Here is a 16,814-nt window from a genome sequence, read left to right as displayed (position 1 = left end):
GGGATCCGCAAGGCCAATGCCACGGGTCCTATGGACCCAAAGGACAATGTCATGGGTCCCGGGGACCCAAAGGACCACGTCAAGGGTCCTTGGGACACAAAGGACAATGCTACGGCTCCCTGGAACCCAAAGTACAACGCCACGGGTCCCGGGGACTCGGAGGACAACACTATGGGTAAAACTGCACGGGTCCCCAGGACACGAAGGACAACAAAAGGGTTAAGAAGCGCCTGGCTAGCTCAGTCGGTAGAGCATGAGACTCTTATTTTCAGGGTCGTGGGTTCGAGCCCCACGTTGGGCGGTGGTGTTTTAGAGAGTGGGAATGCCTGAGTTCTGTACCGTATCAGGTGGCTGTATTGGGGAAGATCGTCTGTCAATCGGAAGATTAGCAGTTCCATCCCAGTGTAAAAATCCCTGTAATTTACCAGACTAAAATGTGCCTGCATTCTACGATCATGGCCTGTGCTGACCTCCTGTTCCTCAGATCAAACTATAGTCTGGTGATAATGCATGTTCAAATTCTAAAACTTCAACCTATTGTTCTAGAAGTGCAGCTTAACATTCTAGAACTGCAGCTTAAGAGAAAGATGATGTGTATTTTCATTAATTCAAAATAAAGTTGATGTGTATATGCATTAATCAAAAAGAAAGTTGATGTGTATATGCATTAGTAAGTAGACCTTGTGGCGTGTATGTGTGTGTCTGTGTGTGTTGTGGGGCTGCTAAATGTCAAGGGCTGGGAGGAGATGGATGCAGAACAACGTGGTAGTACACTGTGTGTGTGAGTGAGAGAGAGAGACAAATATAAAAAGCTTCAAGTAGACTCTAATAATATAATCATATTGTTTCTTCCACTTATTAAAATATCTGACTTTATTGCCACTATCTGTTTCTGCTTCTTTTTGATTTTGATTTGAGCACTAAGCACCTCTCTCCTCCTTCTCTCCATCTGCATGCAATCTCATCCCATTAATGCATGTTACTAACTCAACTTCTTCCCTTTCCTGGAGTCTTGTGCTCTCTCAACCCCGTAGTCTTGAGGGGTCCGGTTCTTGGCCAATGCAGTTTTCCTTTACTTCTTTTCGTAATTAGCTTTTTTTGCTGACATTTGTGAAAACATAATGTGGCCATGCGGACTGATTGTTTTCACTGGTGCAATTTTGACCCAATCAAGCATTGGTGGTTCAGTGGTAGAATTCTTGTCTGCCGCGTGGGTGACCTGGGTCCGATTCCCAGCCAATGAACTTTTCCTTCACTACTATTTGGAATTAACCCCTGCACAAAAGGGGCATGTTTGTGTGAAGGCAAACAACTTATTTCTGGTCGACTAGATTTCAGTCATGCATGTTAGCTCCATTTTGTTTGTTGGTGCACTAGGCACCCCAAGAGACTGGGATCCGGGGTTGCTTGAAGACGGCTAAAATTACCTTTTTGCTGACACTTGTGAAAACATAATGTTGCCATGCAGACTGATTTTTTCAGCGGTGCAGTTTAATGTGCGTCAAGCATTGGTGATTCAGTGGTAGAATTCTCGCCTGCCACGCGGGAGACCTGGGTCTGATTCCCGGCCAATGCAGTTTCCTTTAGTACTATTCTGAATTAGCCCTTGCACTTAAGGGGAATGTTTGTGTGAAGGCAAACAGCAAATTTCTGGTGATGTTAACTTCTAGATTTCAGTCATGCATGTTAGCTCCGTTTTGGTTGTTGGTGCAATAGGCAGCCCAAGAGACTGTCATCCGTGTTTGATGGAAGATGGATTAAATTACCTTTATGCTGACAATTGTGAAACCGTACTGTGGCCATGCAGACTGACTTTTTTCAGTGGGGGAATGTATACCGCGTCAAGCATTGGTGGTTCAGTGGTAGAATTCTTGCCTGCCACGTGGGAGACCTGGGTCCGATTCCCGGCTAATGCAGCTTTCCTTTACTACTATTCGGAATTAGCCCCTTCACAAAAGGGGAATGTTTGTGTGAAGGCAAACAGCTCATTTCTGGTGATATTAACTTCTAGATTTCATTCATGCATGTTAGCTCCATTTTGATTGTTGGTGCACTAGGCGCCCAAGAGTCTGTGATCCGTGTTTGATGGAAGATGGATAAAATTACCTTTTTGCTGACACTTGTGAAAACATAATGTGGCCATGCAGACTGATTTTTTTCAGAGGTGCAATTCAAAGCATGTCAAATGTTGGAGGTTCAGTTGTAGAATTCTCACCTGCCACGCGGGAGACAGGACAAAATTCCCGGCCAATGCAGGGGCCTGTTGCACAAAAGCAGAATAAAGATATACAGGATAAGTGAAAAAGCGCAGCTTGACTTAGTGTGATCTGCTCATCGCGGCTTAATCGGTTGCACGTTTGCCGAGCCAGGATGAACAGGTGAAGCTATGTCAATCCAGGTGTAGATAGCTGGGATGAGTGCACGTTCACGGCTTTCTCAAATAGACCATGGGATCGATCACAGATTTACCGATGAAGAATTGAGAAGACGCATGCGCCATATGTTTCACCCAATGAGCAGCAGCTTCTAATGGAAAGTAACGAGGAGGGGAAGAATATATAATATGCAAAAAGGAAATACGGCTCAAACGGAGAGAAAAAGCCCAACATAGTGGACCCGATTGAATGTGTATGGTTGTAAAAATATCTTCTTAGCCTATAGTCACTCCACATTTTTACAAAGTTGTAGGCTACACTGTGTTTTAATAGCTTACCATGTAAAGCACTATATAAATAAAATGGATTATAATTTAGCCTTTGCCTTAAAAGTGAGCAGAGGGAATTAATGTTCCTTGGGAAATGGACCCTAGGGACTCTAGGCTTAATTTCAAACCCTTATTCACAACGTGAGAACATGTTTTACAACCATATGCACAAATCTCTATAAGCTGTGTCTAATACTAAATATCTTTATACAATTAATGTTCATACCGAACAATCAGAATGGGCCAAAAACTAGAAAAAGAAGTAAGTGACTTCAATATATGCTGTGTGCATATATGTAAAACAATGTGTATGTTTTTTTTTTCTTCTTCTGACAAGTCACAGCATTAAAATAAAAAGATTAAGAAGCATTGTGGTGTTCCCGGTGTGATGAATGTAAACTACACTATATACAGTACGTATATAGGCCACGTCATTGGTCCAGGGATGTGAGACTAATTGAGAAGGTTATGAAACCAATGTAAGCTATAATAAAACATTAGGCCTACATATTACGGAGTAACACAAACTGTCCTTTATTAGAGAAGGACAAGCAACAAAATGAAATCATGAATGTATTGGTCTCTGACCAGTCTGCCATTAATATCATCTTGGAATATCGCTACATTAATATCGTCACACTTAATCTCCGGAGCGCGTCCTGTATAAACCTGAAGCTGAGACCACGGACGCTGCGCTGCTCATCTCTACTTTTACAGAGAGAGTGGACACTGACACAACTCGCAAGTCTGCTGGCAGGCAATAGCCACCGGCCACCGGGCACCAGGCACCAGGCACCGGGCAGCAGCCACCGGGCAGCGGGCAGCAGCCACCGGGCAGCGGGCAGCGGCCGCACGCCAGGCAGCCTCGACATAGTACCGTCCCACCGGGAAAAGTCCCACTCCGCATCAGGGTGCCAGTGCAACCATTCCTAACATCTAAACAGCTGTAGGGTTTAAATCAAACTCGCGAAAACAAAAGTGACAAGTAGGCTAATGCATGTTAATAAAAATAAAGCAGAGCACATGCAGAAGACAACGCAATAACTGTTAAACACGTTTATTTCGGATCAGAGCTGCAGCTGATTTGACACATGAGACTCCAGGATTAATCTTAGCCTGGTTGTTAGCCTGCTCTGGACCAGGCTAGCCGCAAAGAATAAATCTCCATGGTTACTTGGCTGGGCTTAATTCAATCTGGTTTCGTGCAACCGAGTCCAAGCTAAATTCATCCAGGATAACTTGAATATCCCGGCTTGATGCCTTATCCTAGTTTCGTGCAACAGGCCCCTGGTTGTTAATGTAATTGGAAGGAGCTCCAAATTTGACAGTATTGACTGGAAGTGATAGGCTTTGAGTTACATGGGGGATACACACTTTGCATTCAGTCTCGTAATCACCATAAAAATTAGGGATCACTGAAATTCGAATTTGTGTTGCTGCAGTCAAAGTATACAGTGCTCATCCTGAATGGGCCAGTATAGTGCATCAGAATTGCTTGTTGAATGGTCTATTAACTTTGGAACCCCTCTTTCCCCACAGCTTTCAACTGTCAGACATGGGTGGGGGAGTGGGCACTGTGTCCAACCCTTTCTGTGTAAAAAACAACTAAAGAAGTCTCTTGGATAAGAGACAAAACTTCTGCGGAGGACCTTTTACCAAGTCCAATGTCCCTTGGCCTAGTTGTGCACTTTTGGGGTAATAGCATGGATCAAGAACCAAAACGGACACATCTGGACTCATTGTGGGAATTGTACGGCAATATATGACACATTTAGACCATGAAGACAGTTATCAGTTTATTTCCCATCTGGCAGGTTTATTTGTGGATTCAGTTGGACATTTTGAAGATAATTGCACAATGTTGACCCAATTGTTAGTCTATTTCCCATCTGGCAGGGACATTTCTGGATTCAGGTGGACATTGTGGACAGAAACATTGTTGGATCTTGATTCCCACCATAGGATTTGGTCTGTATTGCACATTCCCTTCACATCCCGTGCAATTTATTGCCAATGTCAAGCACATTGCCACACTGGTGACTTTCTTCCATGTCTCCATGTCTCCATATATTTGGGCTGACAGTTGAGAAACCTTCCCTTGTTAACTATGACATGGATGACTGAGAACCTACTATATCATGACATGTTTCATTCACTATATTATAATTTTTGAGACAGGTCCTACTGAACGTTTGTTGGATCAGTCAGGATGGCCGAGCGGTCCAAGGCGCTGCGTTCAGGTCGCAGTCTCCACTGGAGGCGTGGGTTCAAATCACACTTCTGACAACTAGTGTTTTCATCTGGAACTAATGTCTGAGTTTGATATTTTTTTACACAGAAAGGTTTGGACACAGTGCATGTGTTGTCAACACATGTAAGGTTACTGACTGTGATTTAACTGAGGGATTCGGTGAAAGTTATCTTTTGTTTTGTAAAACTTTGGGTTGTGTACAAAACAGGAGAAAAGGGTTCTTTGTTGCATCCAGGTTGTTATGTATAACAGATAAAAAGCGCAAATTGACATCATTCCATCCAGTACGGGCAAGATGGGGTTGACAGATAGATTTTAAAATCCACACAAATAAACAGTCAACATAGCTGTTTGCAGGATTTCCGTAAAATTTACGGAGATTAAACTGGGCCGTATAGTGGAGACAGGTCCTACTGATCAGCTGTTGGATCAGTCAGGATGGCCGGGCAGTCCAAGGCGCTGCTTTCGTGTCCCAGTCTCCATTGGAGGCGTGGGTTCAGCGAAACCGAAGTTAAAAACAAACCTGAAGCTGAAGAAACCCTAACGTTAACGGAACAGATCCGAAGACCGAATTGACTGACGGAGCAGGAGAGAGAGAGAGAGAGCGAGAGAGAGAAAGAGAGAGAGAGAGGGGGGGAGAGAGGGAGCGCATTTCTCCATGTTCTGTGTGTGTGTGATTGATCCGAGCGGGTTTGTAGGCGGGGGGGGGGGGCGCTGTGATTATCACAGAACGCTGCGCGGCCAGTTGAGGAGTTTTATTCAATCCGAGCACGGATATTGACTCATATTACTCGGATAATACTTGTACTCGGCAAAAGTGCTTTATCCGTACCGGATACTCGTTTCAGCCGGATACTCGGATCACCCCTAATATTTATAAATCTAAAAGAAAGTTGATGTGTATATGCATTTATTAAAAAGAAAGTTGATGTGTTTATGCATTAATCTAAAAGAAAGTTGATGTGTATATGCATTTATTAAAAAGAAAGTTGATGTATTTATGCATTAATCTAAAAGAAAGTTGATGTCATAATGAATAGTGATGATAAATCTAAAAGAAAGTTGATGTGTATATGCATTTATCAAAACGAAAGTTGATGCGTATATGCATTAGTCAAAAAGAAAGTTGATGTATGTATACAGTGCCTTGTGAAAGTATTTGGCCCCCTTGAACTTTTCAACCTTTTGACATATTTCCGGCTTCAAACATAAAGATATAAAAATTTTATTTTTTGTGAAGAATCACCAACAGGTGGGACACAATTGTGAAGTGGAACGAAATCTATTGGATATTTTAAACTTTTTTAGCAAATAAAAAACTGAAAAGTGGCGCGTGCAAAATTATTCGGCCCCTTTACTTTCAGTGCAGCAAACTCCCTCCAGAAGTTCAGCGAGGATCTCTGAATGATCCAATGTTGTCCTAAATGACTGATGGTGATAAATAGAATCCACCTGTGTGTGATCAAGTCTCTGTATAAATGCACCTGCTCTGTGATAGTCTCAGGGTTCTGTTGAAAGCGCAGAGAGCATCATGAAGACCAAGGAACACACCAGGCAGGTCCGTAATACTGTTGTGGAGAAGTTTAAAGCCGGATTTGGATACAAAAAGATTTCCCAAGCTTTAAACATCCCAAGGAGCACTGTGCAAGCGATCATTTTGAAATGGAAGGAGTATCAGACCACTGCAAATCTACCAAGACCTGGCCGTCCCTGTAAACTTTCAGCTCAGACAAGGAGAAGACTAATCAGAGAGGCAGCCAAGAGGCCCGTGATCACTCTGGATGAACTGCAGAGAACTACAGCTGAGGTGGGAGAGTCTGTCCATAGGACAACAATCAGTCGTACACTGCACAAATCTGGCCTTCATGGAAGAGTGGCAAGAAGAAAGCCATTTCTCAAAGATATCCATAAAAAGTCTCGTCTAAAGTTTGTCACAAGCCACCTGGGAGACACACCAAACATGTGGAAGAAGGTGCTCTGGTCAGATGAAACCAAAATCGAACTTTTTGGCCACAATGCAAAACGATATGTTTGGCGTAAAAGCAACACAGCTCATCACCAACAACACACCATCCCCACTGTCAAACATGGTGGTGCAGCATCATGGTTTGGGCCTGCTTTTCTTCAGCAGGGACAGGGAAGATGGTTCAAATTGAGGGGAAGATGGATGGAGCCAAATACAGGACCATTCTGGATGAAAACCTGTTGGAGTCTGCAAAAGACCTGAAACTGGGACGGAGATGTATCTTCCAACAAGACAATGATCCCAAACACACAGCAAAATCTACAAAGGAATGGTTCACAAATAAACGTATCCAGGTGTTAGAATGGCCAAGTCAAAGTCCAGACCTTAATCCAATCCAGAATCTGTGGAAAGAAATGAAAACTGCTGTTCACAAACGCTCTCCATCCAACCTCACTGAGCTCAAGCTGTTTTTCAAGGAAGAATGGGCAAGAATTTCAGTCTCTTGATGTGCAAAACTGATAGAGACATACCCCAAGCGACTTGCAGCTGTAATGGCAGCAAAAGGTGGCTCTACAAAGTATTAACGCAAGGGGGCCGAATAATTTAGCACGCACCACTTTTCAGTGTTTTATTTGCTAAAAAAGTTTAAAATATCCAATAGATTTTGTTCAAAAGTCAACGTTAACGTTAGTGGTTAGCGATTGGCATTAGCATAGCAAGCTAGCGATTTTTAAAAAGTTTCAGTTAGGAACATGGTTGCAAGTATGTATGGACAGGACTGTATAGACCACAAAACAAGACTGTCGTAATTTTTAAATCAATTATTTAAGCCGAAAATACCAGAAATGCGTCTCTCTGGTCGATGCGGCAGCCATTGTTGCCTGTTGCACATTGTATATCGCTACCCCTCGGTTTCAAATAAGATGGCGTTCTCCCTTGATTTTCTTCATTCATTGTCTATGGTTCCTAGGGCCATACACCCCTTACCCCTCAATCAAAAACATTATTGGGACAGCACTCACGTGAACGCTCAAGACGTAGGGAAAGGGGTAGGGGTAAGATAGAGAAATGAGATTCAGCCTAAGACCTCTTGTGTTAATCTGACTGATAGGGTTATGGAACATAGTGGTAGACCAAGGCCTCCTGTGGTAATCTGACTTGAAGGGTTCTGGAGCGTAGTGTTAGACTAAGACCTCCTGTGACACAAACTAAGCAGTATGCTCTCCCTTTTATACCTCAGGCTATTGTAGACAGCACAACAACCACTTCAAACATACACATTTTACAGTTTTTATTGTACTTTATCTATACAATATTAATGCTCCAGTTTTAAAGGGTGTTACAGCGGGTATGAGCACTCTAATTTCCATTTTAATGGATGAAATAAACAACATAAAGACTGTACCCTTCAGCAGGAGGAAACATTTCACAAACAGATTCATTGTTAATTTTCAGCAGCCTGGGAGTGGACTTCATATGGAGACAAAGCACAGCAATTAGCAGAGGATGGTTTCTGCGCCACTCTGCTCTGCTGGACAAGGCCACAGGTTCAAATAAGCAGGTAAATCACCGTAGTTTTAGATGTTTAAATGTGCGCACAAGAAAGCTAAGAGATTACTGTGGGGAAATGGAGACTGGCTAGGTTAACTGAAGATTTTAAACATTGTAAAAAATGTATGAAACATATGAACACGTTAAACATATACGGGCACATAATATATACCTACAGTCTCAGTCTTTGGATGGTATAGTGTGGGAAAATAATACAATGACTGAGGTGGTGATGAACAGGGCACTCAGGAACGGCCACGTAAAAGCTGGCTTAAAGTATATACTGAATTAACCAAAGACTAAATAAGAGTGTGTGTATGTGTGACATATTATACATTATGCTTTGCAGCTGGGGTACAGCTAGGAGGGAGAGAACAGGAGGGCTATCTTAGTCAGATAAGCTACAGTGAGCACGAGAAGAGGAGATGGTGAGGCCAAGGACACTGAAGTTCGAGGACGGTCTGATAACTCAGAGAACAGGACGTACAAACTAAGAAGGGAGTGAACATAGCTGTCTTGTGAAGTAAATGATAACTGAAAATAATAGACAGGCAAGAAGGAAGAGGGAAGAGGCAGAGCAGGGAGTGTGCCCCAGCAACAGTATAGCTGACCAATCAGGCCCCACAAGGGGAACCAATATAACCCTGAGCACGCTATTGTTAAAGTGCCTTTTTGGGGAACCTCTGTACTAGACAAGTTTCCATCAGGTCCGTGCACGTAAAACTGCCCGGAAACGCATTTCATCTGTTGACCACAAGAATAAACGCTGTGTTAATTCATCATGGAGTCAGTTGTCAGTTTATAGAAGGATTTCTCCAACAAATTTGGTGACCCCGACGTGATAACGTAATTGGACAGGAGAATCCAACTGGACCTTGGCATTGTGTCCACGGTCCGGTTCAGCTCAGCCACCGGACTGACATCCCGCAGCCCGTGAAGGGGACTGAGCGGCGATACTGCGATTCGTTGGTGTGATCACTGAGAGCTCTCCTCAAAAAAGGTAAGCAGAAGCCTGTTTAAAATCAAAATTCTGTTATTGGCTGAAAACTAAATTGATGTGATCACATTTCAACTGTCGTAAGTGTTGTTTTAAGCGAAAAGTATTGATTGAATGTGCTGTAATTAAAGGGATATAAACAGATGAAATGTTGGGGCATGTGATGTGATTAAACAGAGAAAAACAACTAGAGAGTTGTGAGAGAATTGTTGAATAATACGGGTGGCGGTAGGAGAGGAAAAGGGACAAATAGTCAGAGGAAAATACGTCCAGATGGTTGACGAGGTAGGAGACTGCTAAGGACAGATAGTTCAGATGAGTGATTGTGAATTGCCACCCTTGGTTCTGTGTGAACAACCTGAAAAAGAATTGCAGTTAACAGATTGTCATTGTAATATTACGAGTCCACCGCGAGTGTATTTGTGCAAAGGAGTGAGAGGTCACTTTTTAAGTTGTAAAGATTATAGAGATGTACATAAAAAGGCTCTAGATGGAGTCTTAATGAAAAAGTTGTTTGTTGTTGCATGTGTGATTTTTGTTGTGGTTTGGCTTGTTGGATTTTTTCTCACTGCTTATTTGTTGTAAAATGACGACCCCTTATGGTAAAGTGTTAGTAGGGGCAGTGAAAAAGTATGGCAATAAAGGAGAGGAGAAAGTAGCAAAAGAGATTGTGAAAGAATGGGAGAGAGGAGGATGGATTGAGGGAGAAGGGGCGCCGTCCCCGGAGAAAGTGAATGAAATAGTGAAGTATGAAAAAAGTAAGTTGGAGTATGCGGAAAGGCAGGCAGAGGAGGAAAAGAAAAGAAAATGGTTTAAATTGACTAAACCAAAGCAGAAGGAGTATGAAGCGCAGAAAGAGAAATATGGGGTGGGGTTGAAAATGACAAATGCAATACAGAAACAATTGGGATTGACAAAACAAGATGACAAAGTTCACCAAAAACTGAGACAGAAGCTGAACAGAATAAAACCGCTAGCGCAGAGAAAACCCCGCTGCCCGCTGAGGCGCCCCCGCCAACAAACCCTTTTTATCCAGACATAAGAAACCTAAGAATTTCCGCTCCACCGCCGCCGTATACAGGTCCAACGGCATCAAAACCCACAGTCCAAGCCCCAGTGGTAACTGCCCATTTACAGCCAAATGCATTACAAATAGACGTACCACAGGACCCATTGATACCGGCATTAGAGGGCCGCGTACAGGATTTAGAATGTTATCTAAATTTAATGGTACAGTCAGCATCAGGGGGAGCAGCAGCGGCTCCACCACAACCAGCGGCCACAGTCCCAGCCGGCCCAAGCAAAGCTAGTACCCCATATTCAGCGTCTTTTTGCCAACAAAATCCAGAGCATTTTCACATGTCAGTAAAAGGACCCAGTCCACCTCACCATAGTACCCCACAAGACTCAGGAAGTAAGGAAGATAGCGAACAGTCAGACAGCAGCAGGGAAAGTGAGCAAACAGACAGAAGCTCTAGCTCTAGGGAAAGGACCTAAAAACGACATAAACGCAGGCCCAGATCTAGATCACAAAGTCCTCAAGACGTTTTTGTAGCAGGCACATTTAAAGGTAAATTTACCAACGAGGACCCTGACGAAGTTATGCTGCGAAGATCAACTAGAATAAGGGAAAGACTTAACAAAGAGTTCAGAGAGATAAAAGAGCAGCAAGAGCAGCTGCGTCGAACAGTGAATGAGCTCAGTGAGGAAGAGCAGACGCGCCACACACCAGAGGCGGGGCTACAATGCCCACTCCGCCCAGTAGGAGGAGGAGGAGGACTGTTGATGTACACCCCTTACAGTTTTGGTGACTTAGATGCTCTGTGTGCAAAACTCCCCTCCCTGACAGGAGGGGCTGAGCATTTCCTCACAGCTTTCAATAGTCTTACAGCAGGAGTGCAGCTGTGTTTGGGAGATCTCAGAGCAGTATTGGGTAGAGTAATGGGAGCAGATGAAGCTAGTGCTGCCCTCACCAGAGGGGGAGCTGGACCCACTGTTCCCGCATCAGTGCCTGCATCAGCAGTAACCCCTGGCATTTGGGCTGAGCTGCACCGCATGTATCCCACAGTTGGGGATCATGCAGCATGGCATGATTTAAAAAGACTAAGTGATGAAAATTTTGATGCCTATGCAGATAGAGCAAAAAAGATTTGGCAGCGTGCTATGAGGGAACCGTGGGACCAGTCCGCCGCCACAGTGGCGCTGTTCCGCCATGGGGTACTAGGGGATTACCCACAGCAGTTCAGACACAGTTAGGAGGAGTAGTAGGCCTGCAAACAATGACCGATGCAACATGGGGCGAGAATGTGCGTCATTTCCTGTCAAAACACCAAAAAGGAGCAGAGCAACAAGAAGATGAATTAAAAAGACTACAAACTCAATTGTTGAAGAAACAACTGGAAGAATTAAACAAGCCCAAGCCCAGCAAAGCTAAACAAATGACAGTCTCACAGAACCCCCAACAGTCAGAAGCCCCAGTGTTGGAAGCAGTCACTCAACTCTTACAGAGAGCACAAGCTTCCTGGCCACCACCCCCACAACCACCATGGCCAGCGAACACGAGCCAGCAAAATTGGCCCACAAGAGGAAGAGGGCGAGGTTTTCAGAGAGGAGGAGGAATGACTAGGTCCAGGCCTGGAGGAAGGACCTCTCAGCCCTACTTCCTTTGCTACAACTGTGGTCAGCAAGGCCACTATGCAAGAGAATGCCAAGAGCCCCAGCACAGCCCCCTAGAGGGCCAGGGAGAAATCCCTCACCCCAACCATACCCCGGTGAGCCATGGCCACTGTCCCCCGCTAATCAGGCCCTACAACAGCAATGGTATGACCAACAGGGTCCACAATGAAGGTGTCCTCCCACTGATTTTCATTTTGGTCTGACCACAGAACCCCTCATTACCCTCACTATTCAAGGTAAACCACATGTAATGCTGGCAGACACAGGAGCAACGTTCTCCTGTCTAAATTCCACCTACTTCCCTCCTTCAGCTCAAACTCAGTCAGTTATGGGAGTCAGTGGGACCCCTATCTTACAGCACTTCACACAGCCATTGTTAACCGAATTTAACTCACAAACACACACACATTCTTTTTGCTTTCCCCTGCATGCCCAGTAAATTTATTAGGAAGAGATCTTATGTGTAAATTGAATCTGTGCATATGGATGAATGTGGATGGCATTCATGTCACTCCTGTTCCTCCAGTATCCACTCCTGATTCCCCAGTCACCATTCTCTCCCTCACACCAACCCAGTGTCAGAACTACACCAATATGTATTGGTTACGCCTGCTTCCCACAGGCCCTGACACACCCTCCATTCAACATGCATTCAACATCCTGAAACCAGCCATATACAGACTGCACCCCTACATGTCCCCACTCCACAAGTACACTGTACTCTACATGTAGCTGACGACCTGGACACCCCATATCAAGATGACTGGGAGACAAACATGCAAGGACAGCACCCACTTCTCTTATGCAGAGGCATATATTGTGGTAAAGAAGGGGTGGCTGCTTCTGTGGTCTTAACGCACTCCTCTGAAGACTGGTACACACTCTGGGACTCTTCTTCCCCGCATGTCACACTCGCAGTAGGATTTGGCCAGCAGGCCAGATCCCTGGGCCCTATGATAAAACGTGCACTAACATTAAATGGCTCCCCACCTCCACACCTGGCCTTCTAAAAGCTGACACTGACGCTGAAGACATGTGGTGCTTTAAAGGGCCTCACACAACAGAGAAAACATTGCCTGAAGTTCTCCCACTCCCCAGAGAACATGGACTCCCTGCACTGACCATCCCAGCGCAGCTACCGCCCTACTAACTCTTCCCAGCATCTGTTCACCACCGGCCCATATGACACTGGACTCTTAGAAACACATCCTGTGACTGTTACAATCAGACCGCAGCACCACACAGTCATTCACAGACCACAGTATAGACTCACCCCTGACCAGGTCCAGGCATAGCTCCAACCATTCAGGGACTCTTAGAAGCTGGTGTCATATATCCCACTCGTTCTCCTGGAACACTCCCATTTTACCTGTCCCCAAAGCTGGAGGAAAAGGATGGCGCATGGTGCAGGACTTCAGACCATTAATGACATTACTGTCCCAGCTGTGCATCCTGTCCCAGACCCACATGTCTCTTTGACATCACTTAACCCCTCCTTCACCCACTTCACAGTGGTTGACCTGGCCAATGCTTTCTTCTCTGTGCCCCTACACCAAGACTCACAGGAGTACTTTGCATTCACTTTCAATGGTCAACAATACACGTATTCCAGATTGCCACAGGGATACAGAGACTCACCTGGACTGTTCAACAGGATCCTCAAATCTCATCTTCTGCAGCTGCAACTCCCCACAACTGTGGTCCTCATACAGTATGTGGACGACCTTCTGCTGGCTGCTACAGATCCCCTCACCTGTGTGGAACAGACAATGGCACTGCTGACATTCCTAGCCTCAAAAGGCTACAAGGTCAAAAGGGACAAAGTACAAGTTGCTAGGAGACAAGTCCTCTTTCTGGGCAGACAAATTTCATCAGCAGGCCTTGGGGTGTCTCCCAGCCATAGACAGGCTATTCTGCATCACCCGCTTCCCCTCACAGTTGCAGACATGCTGTCTTTTCTGGGCCTCACAGGATACAGCCGCTCACATATCCCTGACTATACCAACAGAACTACATCGCTCAGGGAACTGGTGGCTGCTGCTGGTCATCGCTGTCTCACCGCCCCCTCCTATGGACAACAGAGGCCGAGGCCGCCTTCTCTGACCTCAAAAGTGCCCTAGCAAGGGCAGAGACACTCACCTCCCCAGACTACTCACTCCCATTTCATATGGATGTTTCTGAAAACAATGGCTTTCTCAATGCCATTTTATTTCAGAAAAAAGGGGGAGACAGACATGTACTGATGTACCACTCATCAAGGCTGGATACAGTGGAAAAAGGACAGACAACCTGTGCCCGCTATGTAGCGGCGCTGGCAAAATCCATTGACAAAACAGCACATATTGTAATGTGCCATCCAATAACAATCCACACCACACATGGTGTCACAGCTTTTTTGGCCAGCAAGGAATTTGCATACAGTGCCACAAGGAGAACAAAACTGCAGACTGCCTGTACCCAACCGCACATCACCTACTCATCAGAAGGAATAAACATGGCCAACAGTATGAGTAGACAGGGAGTGCCACATGTTTGCGAGGAAGAAGCAGCCCAAGAAAGCAGAATAAGGTCAGATCTGGAAAACGTACCAGACATGTCGGCTGACATGTGGCTCTACACAGACGGATGTTGCTACAAAACAAAGGATGGGACTAACAAAGCATCATATGCAGTAGTCCAACAACACCCAGATGGAACACATCAGACATTGGAAGCAGGAATAATAAACCAACCAGCGTCAGCACAGAAAGCAGAAATAAAAGCTCTGATCGCAGCCCTTCTGCTAGCCAAAGGAAGAACAGTGAACATTTTTACAGACTCTGCTTATGCTCATGGAACAGCACACTTGGACGCGATCATGTGGAAAAGGCGAGGATACGTCACCTCTGCAGGAATGCCCATAAAACATCAGAAGGAGATAATGGAGCTAGTGGAGGCTATTGCCGCTCCACTAAAGGTGTCCATAATGAAATGCAAAGGACATGACGCAGGGCAAGGAAGAGTAAGTGCAGGAAACGAGGCAGCAGATTCTGCAGCCAAAAGAGGGAGGATACTCCCCAAAACAGATGGTACTATCGAAAGAGATAGAATCAACCAATGGCACTGGAGCCTAAAGACATTCTAGAAATGCAGAAAAAGGCAGGAGCCTATGATGGAATCAGTGGCAGCGGAGCGGCGCCACAAAAGACAAAGATGGGATATGGAGGTCTCATCAAGGAAAGATAGCAGCATCAGCCGAGATGTGCAGAATGTTGCTACCTGAGGCACAGACCAACACATGAAGGAAGAAAACAGACTCTCCTGAATCTGTCTGAGCTGTGGTGGCACCCCAATTTGAGGGACATGGTGACACATTTTTGTCAGGAATGCAGGGTGTGTGGAGAGCATAATGTTCAGAAACCATACACCACACTAAAAGGAGCGTACCCAGTCCCCACAGCTTGTTTTCAAGATATCAGTATAGATTATACTGATATGGGCGCAGAAAATGTGGTAGGGGGAAAAAGGTATCTTCTGGTGATGGTAGACAGGTTCTCTAGGTGGGTAGAAGCCATTCCCACCAGAAAAGAGGACGCAAAAACAGTGGTGAAATGGCTCAAAACTGAACTCATCCCGAGGTATGGGGTCCCCAGGCAAATAAGGTCAGATAATGGCACACATTTTAACAACAAACTACTAAGAGAAGTAGAACAGGCCCTGGGAATCACTCATGCCTTCGGATCAGTTTATCATCCACAGTCACAGGGAATGGTGGAAAGAGCAACCAGACATTGAAGGCTAAGATAGCCAAGGCATGTGCAGGAAGCAAGTTAACATGGGTAGAAGCGCTCCCATTGGCCCTCATGGCTATGAGGTCCTCAGAAGGACGAGAAAACACATTTGACCCCACACGAAATAATGACAGGGAGAAAAATGCCAGGACCTCCACTAGATGGAGGCCACATGCCAATGTTAGATGTTCAGCAAATAGAAATGACAGACTATATGAAAAAGCTAACATCTCTGGTTTCAGCCCTTTCTACGCAGGTCCAGTTGGCGAACAGGAACCGCAGGAGGAAGCAACACTACCTGTCAAGGTAGGCGACTGGGTCAGGGTCAAAGTTCACAGAGGAAGTGGACTGACCCCAGGGGTCCGGGCCGTACGAAGTGAGGGAGGTTACTTCACACTCGGTCCAGGTTAAAGGTAAAAAAGGAGCACCTTGGCACCACCTGACACATTGTGCCCCAGCCGCACCTCCTAGCCGCCCATTGGCAGAAATTAGAAAAAGCAATCCAAATGTATAGATGGAAGAGATGTTTTTGGCGGCGGAACAGCCCCCGCGTAGTACACCCATAACTTGGAAGGCAATGGGGTTTGGGAAAAAAGACAACAGTTGTCCTAGCAGTAGTAGTAGTAGTGGGAGTTGCAGCATTAATTCTGGGGTTGGAACATGCGTATGGGGACCGAGACCACAAAGAACAATCACCCGGTAGTGTCCAACCACCTCTCAGTAAAAAGGAAATGAAATAGACGAGAGAAACAGAAGAGCAGTTTGGGCAGTAGTGAAGCAACACACTAAGGGCCCCTCCCAAGGTGCGGTGCCAGATTGACTCTCCCCTATGTGGAGACTCAACCACGTCATTTACCTTTGATTTGTGTCAGGCTATAGACTGCGGGGGGTATAATAGT

General features: G+C 45.3%; 1 non-coding gene across 1 annotated transcript; it reads left to right on the top strand.

Annotated features, from left to right (window-relative positions):
• Positions 1-228: 228 nt before the first annotated feature.
• Positions 229-301, top strand: trnak-cuu (transfer RNA lysine (anticodon CUU)). Its single transcript has one exon. It is a non-coding gene; the product is annotated as a tRNA-Lys (tRNA).
• The last annotated feature ends 16,513 nt before the right edge of the window (positions 302-16,814 follow it).

Source organism: Etheostoma spectabile, unplaced genomic scaffold, assembly GCF_008692095.1.
Source record: "Etheostoma spectabile isolate EspeVRDwgs_2016 unplaced genomic scaffold, UIUC_Espe_1.0 scaffold00002566, whole genome shotgun sequence".
In the NCBI taxonomy this organism is placed as follows: Eukaryota; Metazoa; Chordata; class Actinopteri; order Perciformes; family Percidae; genus Etheostoma; species Etheostoma spectabile.
The sequence above is the reverse complement of the archived record's forward strand: the minus strand, read 5'-3'. Positions and strand labels throughout refer to the sequence as shown.